Source organism: Mesoplodon densirostris, chromosome 15 (genome assembly GCF_025265405.1).
Source record: "Mesoplodon densirostris isolate mMesDen1 chromosome 15, mMesDen1 primary haplotype, whole genome shotgun sequence".
NCBI classification, from domain to species: domain Eukaryota; kingdom Metazoa; phylum Chordata; class Mammalia; order Artiodactyla; family Ziphiidae; genus Mesoplodon; species Mesoplodon densirostris.
This window is the reverse complement of record NC_082675.1, coordinates 89,959,950-89,976,649: the sequence shown is the minus strand read 5'-3', so window position 1 is coordinate 89,976,649 and position 16,700 is coordinate 89,959,950.

Below are 16,700 nucleotides of genomic sequence, written 5' to 3'. Positions count from 1 at the left end.
GGAGACCAGCTGTGAGGAGAAGCCTGCCCTGCCATTGGAGGATAGAACTTGGACTATCAGAACTTTGACAAGTATGCCCTTGATTGACACATCTTGGTGAACTGACTGGATAGGGTCTCCTGACTTAGTAATTATTTTCTAAGAAAATTAATGTCACACCTTTTCTTGAGAATTCTGATTTTTAAGTTAGAGCTACTACATGTTGTGTAGGAAAAAAGTTAATTGCATACATTTGTTAAATCTCTTAAACGGCCTAGAAGTTCACTTCTGCCCAACTCTTTAAAAAATTGTGAAGCAATAATTATTTTTCAAAATGAATGAAATCATGGAGTAGGAGGCTTTCAAAATGCCTTTGGGTCTTCCTCCGTGGAGTCAAGAGCCCAAGGGGGAAGAAAAGGGCCACATCGCCCTCAGAGAACTTGCAGTTTAACGAGAGGCCTGGTGTGTGTGCAAACAGCTACTTTAATTTATCGCTCGTCAATAACTATTCCAGACCTTTCTTACTTCACTGAAGCTGCCGGGATAATCCTCAGCTTCCTTTTCAGCAGAAGACCATGTCTCCTCCTTCTTCCAGAACACCAAGACCATCAGACCTGGTCTCCCTGGAACCCCCTCCTGGCCCCACGTACACGCCTTTTTCCTCAGCAGCCACCCTGATCAGAGGATGTGTCTGCTCACGCTCATGGCCAGCGCCTTCATCCTTGGGCCTTGTTTGCCCTACCCAGCACCTCATTGTCCAGCCATCCCTCTCCCATAATTTCAGCTTCTCTCTTTCTACTGGTAGCTTCTGTTCAGTTTAGCCCAGTGACTAAAAACATAACAGGCACTAAATAAATTTAGTGAGTTAATTTAAAAATTGTGTTGAGGGCTTCCCTGGTGGCGCAGTGGTTGAGAATCTGCCTGCCAATACAGGGGACACGGGTTTGAGCCCTGGTCCGGGAAGATCCCACATGCCGCGGGATCCCACATCCCACATCCCACATGCAACTGAGCCCGTGCGCCTCAACTACTGAGCCTACGCTCTAGAGCCCGCGAGCCACAACTGCTGAAGCCCACGCGCCTAGAACCCGTGCTCCACAACAAGAGAAGCCACCGCAATGAGAAGCCCGCGCACTGCAAAGAAGAGTAGCCCCCGCTCGCCACAACTAGAGAAAAGCCCGCGCGCAGCAACGAAGACCCAACGCAGCCAAAAATAAAAAAATACATACATAAACTTTATTTTTAAAAAATTGTGTTGAATGCTGGGCTGATGTTACTTAGCCACAATTTGCTTTTTTCCTACAGGAATACAAGCCATAATTGAAGGAGAATTTGCTGTTTATAGTTATTTATGAATCATGATTTAATTTGATAATAAATCACAGCAGTAAATGGGTATGACGTCCCTAGATATCTTTCTTCAAGTAATTATGGGTGTGATGAAAAGTTAAAGCCTTCCGGTCACCCTTGATCTAGACCACGGCGCTCTGGTATGGAGCAATTGTGTCACATTTCTCCCGATGCCTCAGCTGCTTCCACTCCTCACCCTGTGCTCTCTTGTCCCCACCCTCTGCACTCTGCAGATATCCCTTGGCTACCAGTGACCTCCCAACTGGTACACCCAAGAACAGATTTTAGTCTCATCTTTTATTTGTAACCTCCTCCCTGTCCTGAAACACTTCCTTCCCAAACATGACCTTTAATCTTCTCCACCCTCTCTGATCGGTCCTTACACCTTTACCAGCTTCCCTTTCTCAGCCCATCCTTGAATGTTTGTCCCAGAATTCTTCCCACTTTTGTTCATATTCATCACCACGTCCTATGTGCCAGGCACTGTTCCAGGTATTGGAAACCCCATCCCTTTCATTTATCACTCTCCAGACTCTCCCTTGTTAGTCTCAACTGCAGATTCAAACTTCATTATTTCGATCCCAGTAATGAAGTGTATCCACCTCTTCCCTAAGTTTCAGCTTTGTTTCCTGGCTGCCCACTTGGCAGCTCCACTTGGGTGCCCCAGGTGTTCAAGGCTGAGCCCATCATCCCTCCTCAACAGCCCCTCTAACCGTAAGCAGCATGCTTACCACCCTTCATCTTTCCCATCTCCAGTTTTCTAATTTTACATCCTAATGCTCCTCAAATCTGTTCCCCCACCTACAGCCCTCTTACCACGTGTGCATCTCCTGACAGGAACACCTGCACAGTCAGGCACCGACCTGACCTCCAGCTTTGGCATCTCAGGGATGCTCTGCAGTCAGCTAGGTAGAGACGCAGCAAAAAGCGAATCTGACCCTGCCGTTTCCCTTTTACCTTCAGCCATTCCACCTCCCCCCACCACCAAGAAGCAAGCCCAGCTGGCCAGCTTGGAACACAGGCTCCCCAGAGCTGACCAGTCCAGCCCATCTCCCGCTGCCGCAAACACTATACAGGGTTTGTTCATGGAATTCCTTCCTTCCCTACTACCTGACCTGATCTCTATCCCATTGCCATTCGAGGCTGAGTTCTGGTGGCTTCTCTTCCAGGAAGATCTCCCTGACCACTACCACCACACACATACACATGGCAAAATGTGGTGGGTTCTTCTTGACGTGCCCAGAGCTGTCTGTGTGTATCTATCATGTCACTCACCATGCTGTTTGATCATCATCTGCTAACGTGTCTGTCTCTCTCAGGGAGTGCTGTACCAACAGGGGCCATGTCTTCTGATCATCACTGTATCCCTGATGCCTAGGTTACTTTAATAAAATTTATATTAATAAATATTTTAATAAATATCATCAGGTTTTAATAAATGTTGAATGAATTTTCTCCCAACATCTTATGCAAAATTTTGAACATACTGAAAAGTTGAAATAAATGCACAGTGAACACCATCACCTAGATCTTTTTTTTCAATTATTTTTAAGAGTATCCAGTATTCTTTTCTTTTTTTAATTAATTAATTTAATTTATTTATTTTTTGCCTGAGTTGGGTCTTCGTTGCTGCGCGTGGGCTTTCTCTAGTTCCGGTGAGCAGGTGTTACTATTCATTGCAGTGCACGGGCTTCTCATTGTGGTGGCTTCTCTTGTTGCGGAGCAGGGGCTCTAGGTGCGCGGGCTTCGGTAGTTGTGGCACACAGGCTCATTAGTTGTGGCTCAATGGGCTCCAGAGCTTGGGCTCAGCAGCTGTGGTGCACGGGCTTAGTTGCTCCACGGCATGTGGGATCTTCCTGGACCAGGGCTCAAACCCGTGTCCCCTGCATTGGCAGGCGGATTCTTAACCACTGTGCCACCAGGGAAGCCCAACATCACCTGGATCTTATAATGAACAATTTTACTCTATTTGCTTTATCACCCAGCTATCTAACTGCTCATCTCTTTCAATTCTTTTATATTTTTATTGAAGTATAGTTGATTTACAATGCTGTGCCAATCTCTGCTGTACAGCAAAGTGACTCAGTTCTACACATACAGACGTTATTTTTTTATTTTTTTTTTTTTCCCTGCAGTACGCGGGTTTCTCACCGCTGCGGCCCCTCCCGTTGCGGAGCACAGGCTCCGGACGCGCAGGCCCAGCAACCATGGCTCACGGGCCAAGCCGCCCCGCGGCACGTGGGATCCTCCCGGACCGGGGCACGAACCCGCGTCCCCTGCATCGGCAGGCGGACTCCCAACAACTGTGCCACCAGGGAAGCCCAGAGACGTTATTTTTTAATATACTTTTCCATGATGGTTTATCACAGGGTATTGAATATAGTTTCCTGTGCTCTACAGGAGGTCCTTGTTGCTTATCCATCCTATATACAACAGTTTGCATCTGTTAATCCCAAACTCCCAGTCCCTCCCTCCCCCACCCCCCTCCCCCTTGGCAACCCCAAGTCTGTTCTCTATGTCTGTGAGTCTGTTTCTGTTTCGTAGATAGGTTCATTTGTGGTATATTTCAGGTTCCACATATAAGTGATATCATATGGTATTTGTCTTTCTCTTTCTGACATCACTTAGTATGATAATCTCTAGGTCCATCCATGTTGCTGCAAATGGCATTATTTCACCCTTTTTAATAGCTGAGCAATATTCCACTACATATATATATATATATACATATATATATATATATATATATATATATATATATACACATACCACATCTTCTTTATCCATTCATCTGTTGATGGACATTTAGGTTGTTTCCATGTTTTGGCTAATGTGAATCAACTATTCATCTCTCGTTCCATCTTTTTTTGTTGTTTTTTGGATGCATTCAAAGGAAATTGCAGACATTGGTCTACTATGTCACTAATGTCGCTAAACACTTCAGCATGCATGGATATTTAACAAATGATGTTTAAAACTACAGTCAACGGCTTTGATGTTGAAAGGACTGTCCCTCCCCATGACAGAGGAATGAGCAACATGACCCAGAGGGACTCAGTCATCAAATCATTCAAAATCAGAAGTTAGACCTGAGGACTTACATGCTGGGCACGTCATAGCACAAACAAGTTTGTTCTGCTTCTCCTCAACCTACTTGGTGTCAGTACGAGTACAGATGCTTTGATTTCAGCTTCAGTTGGGTCTAAAGATGTGCTGGACTTTTCCGACTCTCTCATCTGGTTCCTTCTATAATCAGCATCCGCTTTTGCAAAAATAATTGTCCACCATAAAAAGAGCAATCTGGGTGACCACAGAACAGAGAAAAATCTTAAACTGGCCCCAGAGCCTGACACGCTGGCCCACAGAGGGAGCGCTTGGGTGTGTGCTGCCCTGAGGGCCCCACCCAGCTTCCAGACAAAGAAAGAAAGAAAGCAAAAGGAGTGTCCCTTCCTCTGGGCAGAGCTGGGCTAGCAGAGTGGGCTGGATTTCCAGGCCGCGTAGGCACCCTCTGCAACTGCATCTGGCAACACACAGAGACAACTGTCCACGTGCTCACCTACAATAAAATTAATTGCTACGATTAATCCAAAACCACTGAAATTTCTATAGAAAGGGGAGATGATATTCTTTGTGAACCCATGGCATGTGATCTTGCCTTTCTCACCTTGGTTCTACGTTTATTTGTGTGTCTACTAGACGCCAAGGAGACAGTGATGAGCAGAAAACAAAAGAAGCTCAATCCCTGCTTTCACAGAGCTGGGTTAGAAATGCAGGTCTGGGTTAGAAATATAAAGTCACCATAATACAGATAATAATTGAAGCTGTTACTGAACCAAACTTGGGTCAGCTGGCCTACGCACAGCAAAGCCAATCTACTGACACTGGGTTGCGGTGAAGGAAAGTAAAGCATTTATTGCAGGCACCATACAAGGAGTCCAGGGCAGCTGGTGCTCAAAAAACCCAAACTCCCTGAAGGGTTTCAGCAAAGCATTTTTAAAGGCCGGGTGAGGGAGGGCGTGGGGGTCGCAGGGTATGTGATCAGCTGGTGCACAATTCTCTGACTGGTTGATGATGGGGTACCAAGGTGGTGTCACAGGGGTTCACCTTAGGCTCAATCCTTAGGCTCCAGGAGGTCATCAGGTCGTTAATTTCTTCCACTTGGTGGTGGTTTTAGCATCTGTAAAACAACTCAGGAAGCGTGCATCAGATACTATTATCCAGATACTTCAGAGAGGACCTACAGCAGAGGATGTGGGGGAGGGGTCTGTCCCGAGAAGACCCCATAGGGTCCTGCTCACTTACAAAGCCATGAACATGGGTGAGAGAGAGTAAAGAGTGAACCAACACAAAGGGAGGTACTAGATGGAAATTGTTCTTGAAGTCACGTCTACCCTGAGATTCTATGATTTTAATATAATAAAGTTAAAATACAAAACACTTTGTAAACAACTGTCTTCCTAGGTTAGTTATGACAAATAAGATAATGGAAAAGTTAAACTGTACAGTCAGTTGGTGGTACTATGTAATCAGCAAAGCATTAGATCCCATACTGATAGAAAATAATTCTAGAAATAATTTCTTCAGAGGAAAAGTTTCAGATATGTTCCTTCAGGTTACCTAGATAAGGAATTGCAAAACTACTGTGAGGGTTGATGGGATTAGGCTTGGTGTGGTATATGACCACTATAATTTAGCTTACGGTTTAATGGTGAACACAACCAAATAATCAGTGGGAAAAGGGTGTATTATGCCAACAATAGGAGGAGCAATTCACACAGGCAGGCATGGAGGAGAGCTGGCCAGAGAAAGTGATGTCGGTGCGCAGACCTGAGGGGTAGTGAGGATGTATCCAGTTGAAGAGAGAAATAGGGGAGAAATCCAGGTAGAAGAAACTGCCTGCCCCAAAGCCAGGAAGGAAAAGAAAGCAAGGCACATTCCAGAAAACAAAAGGTCCATCTGGTTACCAGTGTAAGGGAGAGAGGCTGGAAGCCAATCAAGATCGCTAAAAAGAGCAGGGGCAGGGGAGCCAATAAAGGCTCTAGAGCAGGGCGGGGGCGGTGATCTAAATAAGAACAGGCTTTGGAAAGGTCACTCCAGTTTCAGTTGTCAGCATCCTTCTTTTTCAGACAGTTTCACAATCTACTAAGTCCAGTTTGTCACGTGGAAATAAATGAAGATCCCCCAAATGAGAACAAACAGAGGCTATTTATCTGGGTCTTGCTGTAGCAAGCGTGTCAGCCACCATCACCTGTGTTTGGTAGAGACTCAGAGGCGCGCAGATGAGTGAGAAACTTCTGGAGTGAAAAGGGAAGGCTTCAGGTAGGTGCCCTGGGGAGCTGAAGGTGGCTAATTAGAATTGGGACCCCTTATGTTTGTGGAGCAGACTGGGCTAGGGAGCACATTTGGCTTTCTCTGGCTGGTCCTAAGTTGGAAGTGGAAACAAAAAATAATAATAAGGAAGCTGGCAGTCACTGACCAAGTCCTGATCATTCCGGGCTGATTGCTGCAGAGGTTGTGAGTCAGAGACTGTCATAAATGGTCTGACCCTTGTCCATTTGTGTATTTAGTCTCTTGGTCCCCTTGCCACCTGGGTCTCCCTCTCACCTGTGGGAAGCTGATCAGTTCAGGGAAGGTTAGGGATCCAGATCTTCACAGCTTGGGGATTCTCTGGCTGTCTCCATCATCAATCATATCATGAGATTTATTTTTTCTTTTAGTTGTTGTACCGTCATGGCAATCATCTGAGCTGATGAGGGAGCAGCTGCACAGAAGCCTGTGAGGCTGGATAGAATGTCATGCCCACAACGAAAACAAGAGGCATCAGTAGTCCCTGTAGGTTGCTTTGAACTAGGAACACAAACTGCCCAACCTAGGCCGAGAGAAAAAAGTCCCGTAGGCCATGAGGATTAACCCTAAAGAGACAAATAGCTTTTTCTTTAAGGTGACGTATCGTGTGTTCTGCTTGGCCTGTTTCATTGATCCAAGCACAGCAAGTATTAGCAGTGGTACATGACTGGCCAACCCAAGATCCAGAGCACTGTGGTCACCTCTCTCTGCCCTGCCAGTCTGCAGTTCCCGGGGGTGGGGAGGCGGCGGGGTGGTGGTCATAGCTTCCCCAGAGTTAATGGTAACTCTCTTAGAGCCTTTCTCTTTGTATGGTCCCACATTTGGGAACACTGCTCTGGTTGCTGGCATCAGAATGAGTCTGATTCCTCCAGGAAAAGTGCCTGAGTAATCAAGGTGTCCTCATTTCAGAACTCATGTCTGTTAGAATTTCCAGCCTTGGTGACTTCTAGATTTAGGGCCTCTGTGTATAGAGAAGTCTGAGAATACTCTTCCTACAGTTCATGAGGAGTGGGTCTGAGGCAAGCAGCACCAAAGGTCCTGGTCCCCCAAAACTAGTACCCAGTAGGGGCACATGGAGACCCAGTAAAAGAGAATTTGCCTGGGACGCAAGGCCTTACCTCAGCTGGTTATATGCTTTGGTCTCTTTCATGTGGCAAGTGTTTGGCCCATTGCTCTATGAAGGTTGTTAAATTCAAATTTATAATTACCTAGAATCTGATCAACAGATTGTCATAGGGCTTCCCTGGTGGTGCAGTGGATGGGAGTCCGCCTGCCGATGCAGGGGACACGGGTTCGTGCCCCGGTCCCGGAAGATCCCACGTGCCGCGGAGCGGCTGGGCCCGTGAGCCATGGCCGCTGAGCCTGTGCTCCGCAACGGGAGAGGCCACAACAGTGAGAGGCCCGCGTACCGCAAAAAAAAAAAAGATTGTCATAATTAGTTATTTATCTGAGAGAAGGGGACATAAGAAAAGTCACAGGAAGATTTATTATGAGGAATTGGCTCACCAAATTATGGAGGCTGAGAAGTTCCACAATCTGCTGTCTGCAAGCTACAGACCCAGGGAAGCCAGTGGCGTCATTCTGTCTGAGGCCCGTTGGTGTAAATCCCAGGAGCAAGAGAACAGGGGTGTCCCCGCTCAACAGGCAGAAAAAGGGACAAGTTCCTCCTTCCTTCTCCTTTTGTTCTATTTAGGCCCGCCTGGATTGGATGGTGCCCACCCACACTGGAGAGGGAAATCAACTTTCCAGAGTCTACCTTTCAAATGCTAATACGCTCACAGACACACCCAGAAATAATCTTTCATCTGGACACCCTGTAGCCAGTCAGGTTCACACATAAAGTTAACCATCCCAATGGGACACAGCCAAGAACCAAAGCCTCAAGGGCGCTCTGAATACCTTCAGATGGATTTTATATGGTTTCCATGGGTTTCGAATGTTTTAGTTATTGAATGCATATTTTCAGAATGGGTTGAAGCATTTCCTTCCCAAAAAGCTTTAGTCCTTACAGTTGCTAAAAATTGTTTGATTTTGTGTTTCCAACGTGGGGTATCCCAACTTTCATATCACGTAATCAAGGCATACATTTTATAGGAATGTTGACTGAAAAAAAAAAAAGCACAACCTTAAAGTTGTGAGTTGTGTTTTATTCAGGGACCTTACTGAGGACTACAGCCCAGGAGACAGCCTCTCAGTAGCTCTGAGGAGCTGCTCCAAAGAGGAAACGGGGGAACCAGGATACATGGTCAGGTTTTGCTGAAACAAACAAACAAACAAAAACACGTAATGGAACATCAAAAGATTACGGCTAATCACAAAAAAACATATCTCAAGTTAATGACTTTAGTGTTTTCCTATGTCTGGGAAGATGCAAACGTCTGGGCTCATTGAAATTATTCAACTGATTTGCATCTTAACTATCTAGGGCCAGCATCCTGTTTCCCTCCCTCCTGAACTCCCCTGAGGGCCTCCGATGGAGGAAGCTGCGGCGGCTGATGGCTTGATGCTGGGCAGCATTCTTTGTCCACAGGAACCATTATGAGAGAACTCTGTAAGGTGTTACTCCTCACTCAGCAACTACACTACTTTTGCCCCCCAAATATTCTGGAAAGGTTGAAAGAACCAATGGCATTCTTAAATTAAAACTAGCGGGGCTTCCCTGGTGGCGCAGTGGTTCAGAGTCCGCCTGCCGATGCAGGGGACACGGGTTCGTGCCCCGGTCCCAGAAGATCCCACGTGCCGCGGAGCGGCTGGGCCCGTGAGCCATGGCCGCTGAGCCTGCGCGTCCGGAGCCTGTGATCCGCAACGGGAGAGGCCACAACAGTGAGCGGCCCGCGTACCGCAAAAAAAAAAAAAAAAAAAAAGAGTGGAGCCCAGTCCCCCTTGCTGACCTCCCGCAAGGGTTTCTGTGGGGACCACAGCTGGTCAGAGGCAGGGGTCCGCGGTGACAGGCAGGACAGACTGGAAATGAGAGCAAGCAGAGGCTGGGTATCAGAGCTGCTGCGGCCAGGGGTCAGCCGCCCCCGTCACAGGCTGGCGGGGCGTGGGAGGGCCTCGGAGTGGGTCACAGGGAGGCCTCCATGCGTTGCAAGGAGGCTCCGGGACCGGGGTGCTGCAGGCGGCTCCTTGAAGCAGGGCGCCCCGTGTCTCAGGCTTGGCCTTCTCTGAGCCGGAAGAAGGGTGAGAGACCAGGTGGCTGCATCACTGGCCACGTCCCACCTCCCGTCTCGGGCCCTGGAGCCGGGGCTGAAGCTCGGGGTCTTTGCGCTCACCTGACCCGTGAGCAGACAAAGGGGCGTAAGTCAGGGGAACCTGGCCTCCCCTGAGGCATCTGTGCTTCAGCCCCAGAACGTCCTTAAGACGCAGGGAGTGAAGTCATGATGGTGGACTGGCGGCTCTCGGGACCTGCTCGCCTGAGAAAGGGTCCGTTCCTCCCGACCCCTAGGGCCGTCCAGGCCCCTTTGCGGCCGCGCACTAACAGCCCGGGGACGGGCAGCCTCACCCTGGGCGTCCAGTCCTCCGCCTTGGACGCCCCTCTGGGCAGTGACCGCGGCGGGACTCCACTGCCACCGCCACATTGATGAGTTGGGGATCAGATTTATCCCAGGATTTTGTGTGAAGGTGGAATGAGATGTCGTGTTTAAGTATCTGGGCACAGTGCCTGAAACCAGCCAGCACTCGAGTGACCTGTCTCTCGGCTTGCAGACGTGTATCTGTGTCAGCTGAGTGCTGTCGGCCTCGTTTCTAGAGAATGGTAGCACCAAGGATAAGTTGTAATTGTCCATTACTGATTGAAAGGTGGCAAAAGAGCCCCAGTAATTTACTTGATTACCTGATTTCACAAGATTATGTAGATGGAGAAGGGAGAATGGGGGGGCGGGCTTCAACACATAGCAATATGTCATGGCAGTGTTTACGTAGGGTCAAAAATCTAAGAGAAATTGTAATGTTTGAGTGAAAATGATTAGATGAAGGCAGAGGATGATCCGTGGATCACTGGTGTTTTCTTTTTTTTTTTTTTTTTTTTTTGCGGTATGCGGGCCTCTCACTGTTGTGGCCTCCCCCGTTGCGGAGCACAGGCTCCGGACGCGCAGGCTCCGGACGCGCAGGCTCAGCGGCCATGGCTCACGGGCCCAGCCGCTCCGCGGCATATGGGATCCTCCCAGACCGGGGCACGAACCCGTATCCCCTGCATCGGCAGGCGGACTCTCAACCACTTGCGCCACCAGGGAGGCCCTGGTGTTTTCTTTTACTGTGGTGAAATTTATATAATGTATAATATATATAAATTTATAGAATGTATGCTGAATCGTTTTAAAGTGAACAATTCAGGGGCATTTAGTGCATTCAGAGTCCCATGCAGCCACTACCTCTTTCTTGTTTAAAAACATTTTAATCCCCCCAGGATCACATTCGTATCCATTAAGTAATCACTCCTCCTCCCCCACCCCCAGCCCCTGACAACCACTAGACTTTTCTGTCTATGGATTTGGCTATTCTTGACACTTCATCTAAAAGGAATCATACAATATGTGACCTTTTGTAACTGGCTACTTACATTTAGAATAATGTTCTTGAGGTTCATCTGGAGTATAGCATCTATCGTAATTCATTCCCTTTAATGGCTGAATAGTATTCCACTGTACATGTGCACACTTTTTAATCCATTCATCCACTGATGAACGTTAGAGGTATTTCCATGTTTGGCTATTAGGAATAATGCTGTAATAAACATTCATGTGCAAGTTTCTATGAGGATATATGTTTTTATATCTTTTGGTTATATATACAGGAGTGAAATTGCTGGATCATGTGGTAATTCTGTGTTTAACTTTTTGGGGAACTGCCAAACCCTTTTTCTATAGTGGTTTCACCATTTTACAACAATCTAGGAAAGCTCCAGTTTATTCACCTGCTGCCAATGCCTGCTATTTTTCATTGCTGTTATTGTTGCTGCTGCTGTTTTTGTTGTTGTTACCATCCTCATGGATGTGAAGTTGTATCTCATTATGATTTTGATTTGCATTTCATTAATGACCAGTGATGTTGAACATCTTTTCATGTACATGTTGGCCATTTATATACTTCTTTGGAGAAACATCTACTAAGATTCTTGACCCATTTTTAAAGTTTTTATTTATTTATTTATTTTTGGCTGTGTTGGGTCTCCAGTGCTGTGCACAGGCTTTCTCGAGTTGTGGCAAGTGGTGGCTACTCTTCGTCATGGTGCGCAGGCTTTCCCTTGCAGTGGCTTCTCTTATTGTGAAGCATGGGCTCTAGGCACACGGGCTTCAGTAGTTGTACCACTCAGGCTCAGTAGTTGTGGCTCACAGGCTCTAGATCGCAGGTTCAGTAGTTGTGGCGCACAGGCTTAGTTGCTCCACGGCATGTGGGATCTTCACGGACCAGGGCTCAAACCCGTGTCCCCTGCATTGGCAGGCGGATACTTAACCACTGCACCACCAGAGAAGCCTGTCTTTACCCATTTTTAAACTGGGTTGTTTGCCTTTTGTTGCTGAGTTGTTACAATTCTTTACATGTTATGAATACTAAACTTATCAACACATGATTTGCAAATATCTTCTCTACTCTGTACTTTTATTTTTATTTGTTTGATGATGTCCTTTGATATACAAAAGTTTTTAATTTTGATGAAGTCCAGTTATTATTTCTTATGTTGCTCATGTTTTGGTGTCAAACCTAAGAATGCCTTGCCAAATCCAAGGACAAAGAGATTTACCCCTATATTTTTTACAAAGGGTTGTATAGTTCTAGCTTTCATACTTTAACTGTTAATTTTGAGTTAATTTTTGTATATGAAGTGAGGTAGGAATCCAACTCTATTATTTCCTGTGTGTACATCCAGTTGTTACAGCACTATTTGTTGAAGAGACTCTTCTTTCTCATACTGAAGGGTCTCAGCACCCTTGTTAATTGGTCATAAATATATAGGCTTATTACTGGACTCTTCTATTACATTAGTACCTGTGTCTATCCTTATGCTAGTACCAATACTGTTTTGATTACTGAAGCTTTGTGATCAGGTTTAAAACCAGAAGTATGAGTCTCCCAAATTTGTTTTTCTTTTTCTATTTGTTGTTGGTTATTTGGAAACCCTTGCAATTCTTTTGAATTCTAATGAATTTGAGTAGTGGTTTTTCCATTTCTGCAAAAAAAAAAAAAAAAAAGGCCATTGGAATTTTTATAGGGGTTGCATTGAATATGTAGTTTGCTTCTGGAGTATTGTCATCTTAACAATATTGTCTTCCAATTCAAGAATATGGCATATTTTCTCACTTATTTAGGTCTTCTTTACTTTCTTTCATTAATGTTTTGTAGCTTTCAATAAACAAGTCTTTTACCTCCTTGGGTAAACCAGATCCTAGGTATTTTGGAGGGATGCTATTGTAAATAGAATTGTTTCTTAATTTTCTTTTAGACTGTTCATTATTGATGCAGAGAAACACAACTGCTCTTTGTATGTTAATCTACAAGCAACTTTGCTAAATTTATTTATTAGCTCTACTTTTTTTTATTATTCTTTGGGATTTTCTATACGTAGAATCATCTGCAATTCGAGATAGTTTTACTTTTTTCTTTCCAATTTGGATGCCTTTTATTTATTTTTCTTGCATAACTGCTCTGGCTAGGACATACAGTACAATGTTGAATAGCGGTAGTGAAAGGGAGTATCCTTGTTTTGTTTCTTATCTTTGGGAGAAAGTCTTTTACCATTGAGTAGGATGTTGGTTTTTAGTAGCTGTGGATTTTTCATAAATGTCCTCTATCATGTTAAGGAAGTTTCTATTTCTAGTTTGCTGAGCATTTTTATCGTGAAAGAGTGTTGTGTTTTCTCTGCATCTATTGAGGTGATCATATGGGGGGGGTTCCTTCATTCTATTAATATGGTGGGTTACATTGATTGATTTTCTTATGTTGAGCCACCCTCACATGCCTAGAATAAATCCCACTTGGTCTTGGGGTATAATTCTTTAATGTGCTTTTGGACTCAATTTGCTCAATTTTTTTATGAATTGAATTCTGTTGCCCTCAAAAAAAGGTATGTTGAAGTCCTAACCCCAGATACCTATGAATGTGACCTTATTTGGAAATGAGCTCACTGCAGATGAAATTAGTTAAAATGAGGTCATACTAGAGTTGAATGAACCTCTAATTCAATGTTCCTGATGTCCTTATAAGACAGCCATGTGAAGATAGAGACACAGAGGGAGAATGCTAGGTAAAGATGAAGACAGAGACTGAAGTTATGCAGTGCAAACCAAAGAACACCAAAGATTTCTGACAAACCACAAGAGGCTAGGAAGAGCAAGGAAGGATTCCTCTACAGGTTTTGGAGGGAGCATGGCCCTGCTGACACTGGCTTTGGATTTCTGGTTTCCCAAACTTTGAGACAGTGATTTGTGTTGTATTAAGCTACTTAGTTTGTGGTACTTTGTTATGGAAGCCCTAGGAAACTAATACACTCTAGTCATAAGAGATATTGGTCTGTAGTTTTCATTTCTTGTAGTATATTCATCTGGCTTTGGAATCAAGGTAATAATAGCCTCAGAAAATGTGTTAAGAAGTGTTCCCTCTTCTGTTTTTTGGAAAAGTTTAAGTATGATTGGTGTTTAAGTCTTATTTAAATCTTTGGTACAATTCATCAGTGAAGCCATCTGGTTCTGGGCTTTTTTTTTTAACTAACTAACTAATTAATTAAGTTAGTTAGTTAGTTTGGGCTGTGTTGGGTCTTCATTGCTGCACGTGGGCATTCTCTAGTTGTGGTAAGTGGGGGTTACTCTTCGTTGCGGTGCACGGGCTTCTTATTGCGGTGGCTTCTCTTGTTGTGGAGCACGGGCTCTAGGCATGCGGGCTTCAGTAGTTGTTGCATGTGGGCTCAGTAGTTGTGGCTCATGGGCTCTATAGCACAGGATCGGTAGTTGTAGTGCACGGGCTTGGTTGCTCTGTGGCATGTGGGATCATCCCAGACCAGGGCTCGAACCCATGTCCCCTGCATTGGCAGGCGAATTCATAACCACTGTGCCACCAGGGAAGCCCTGAGCTTTTCTTTTGGGGGGAGATTTTTGATTATTGATTCAATCTTTACTTGTTATAGGTCTGTTGAAATAGTTTCTTCTTGAGTCAGTGTTGGTAATTTGTCTGTTCCCAAGAATTTGTCAAATTCCCCCAGATTATCTAATGTGTTGGCATACAGTTGTTTATAGTATTCTCTTCTAATCCTTTTTATTTCTATAAGTTAGGTAATAATGACCTCCCTTCATTTGTAATTTTAGTTATATGCAACTTCTCTGTTTTTTCCTTTGTTGATCTAGCAAACGTTTGTCAGTTTTGTTGATTTTTTCAAAGAACCAACTTTTGGTTTCATTGACTTTATCATGTTTATATTCTCTGTCTATCTCTGCTCTAATCTTCATTATTTTCTTCCTTCTGCTGGCTTTGCGTTTGGCTTGCTCTCTTTTTCCTCATTCCTAAGGTGTATAAGTTAGACTGTTGATATCTTTCTTTTTTTAATAATGTAGGCATTTGTAGCTATAAATTTCTCTGTGAGCACTATTTTCACTGCAGGCCATGAGTTTTGGTATGTTGTGGGTTTTTTTCCCTCATCTCACATTATTTTCTAATTTGCTTAGCTATTTCTTCTTTGGTCCATTGGTTGTTTAGGAGTATATTGTTTAATTTCCACATATTTGTGAATTTTCCAGTGTTCCTGTGTTACTGATATCTAGCTTCATTCTACTGTAGTCAGAAGAGATACTTTGTATGATTTCAATCTTTTAAAAGTTATTGAGAATAGTTATATGCCTTATATATGATCTATCCTTGGAAAAGTCACTGTACAGATGACTGAACCCCTCGACAAGCAACATCACCAATCCCTGTGGAAGGGGAAGAAGCTGATTTTCAGAATTACCACATAGCAATGTTCAAAATATCCAGTTCTCAACAAAAAATTTACATGGCATACAAAGCAACAGAAAAGTATGGTATATTCACAGGGGGAAAAAAAGCAACTGGCCATAAACTTCTCTGAAGAAACCAAGACACTGGAATTACTAGATGAAGACTTTAGCTGTCTTAAATGTGCTCAGGAAGCAGAAAGAAACCATGCACAAGGAACTAAGGGCAATCAGGGAAACAATGCATAAACAGTAGGAAATATCAATAAAGAGATAGAAATTATAAAAAAGGAACCAAATGGAAATTCTGGAGCTGAAAAGTACAATAGCTGAAATTAAAAATTCACTAGAGGGACTTCCCTGGTGGTCCAGTGGTTAAGACTTTGTCTTCCAGTGCACAGGGGTGTGGGTTTGATCCCTGGTCAGAGAGCTAAGATCCCACATGCCTTGTGGCCAAAGAAAAAATATAAAATAGAAACAATATTGTAACAAATTCAATAAAGACTTTAAAAATGGCCCACATCAAAAAAAAAAATCCAGGCTTCCCTGGTGACACAGTGGTTGAGAGTTCACCTGCTGATGCAGGGGACACGGGTTCATGTCCCGGTCCGGGAAGATCCCACATGCCGCAGAGCAGCTGGGCCTGTGAGCCATGGCCACTGAGCCTGCACGGCTGGAGGCTGTGCTCCGCAATGGGAGAGGCCACAACAGTGAGAGGCCCACGTACCGCAAAAAAAAAAAAAAAAAATCCACTAGAGAGATCTGGCAGCAGATTTGAGCAGGCAGAAGAAAGGATTAGCAAACTTGAATATAGGGCAACTGAAATAACCCAGTCTGAGGAGCAGAAAGAAAACAAGACCTACAAGACATCAAGTGTATCAATATCCACATTATGGAGTCCCAGAAGAAGAAGTAGGATAGAAAGGAAGCAGAAAATATTTGACGAAATAATGGCCAGAAATTTCCCAAATGTGAATCTACACACTCAAGTTCAATGAACTCCAAGCAGGATAAGCTCTAAGAGATATCACTGAAACATGTTACAATCGAACTATCAAAAGACAAAGACAAAGAGAAAATCCTGAAAGCAGCAAGAGAGAAGCAACT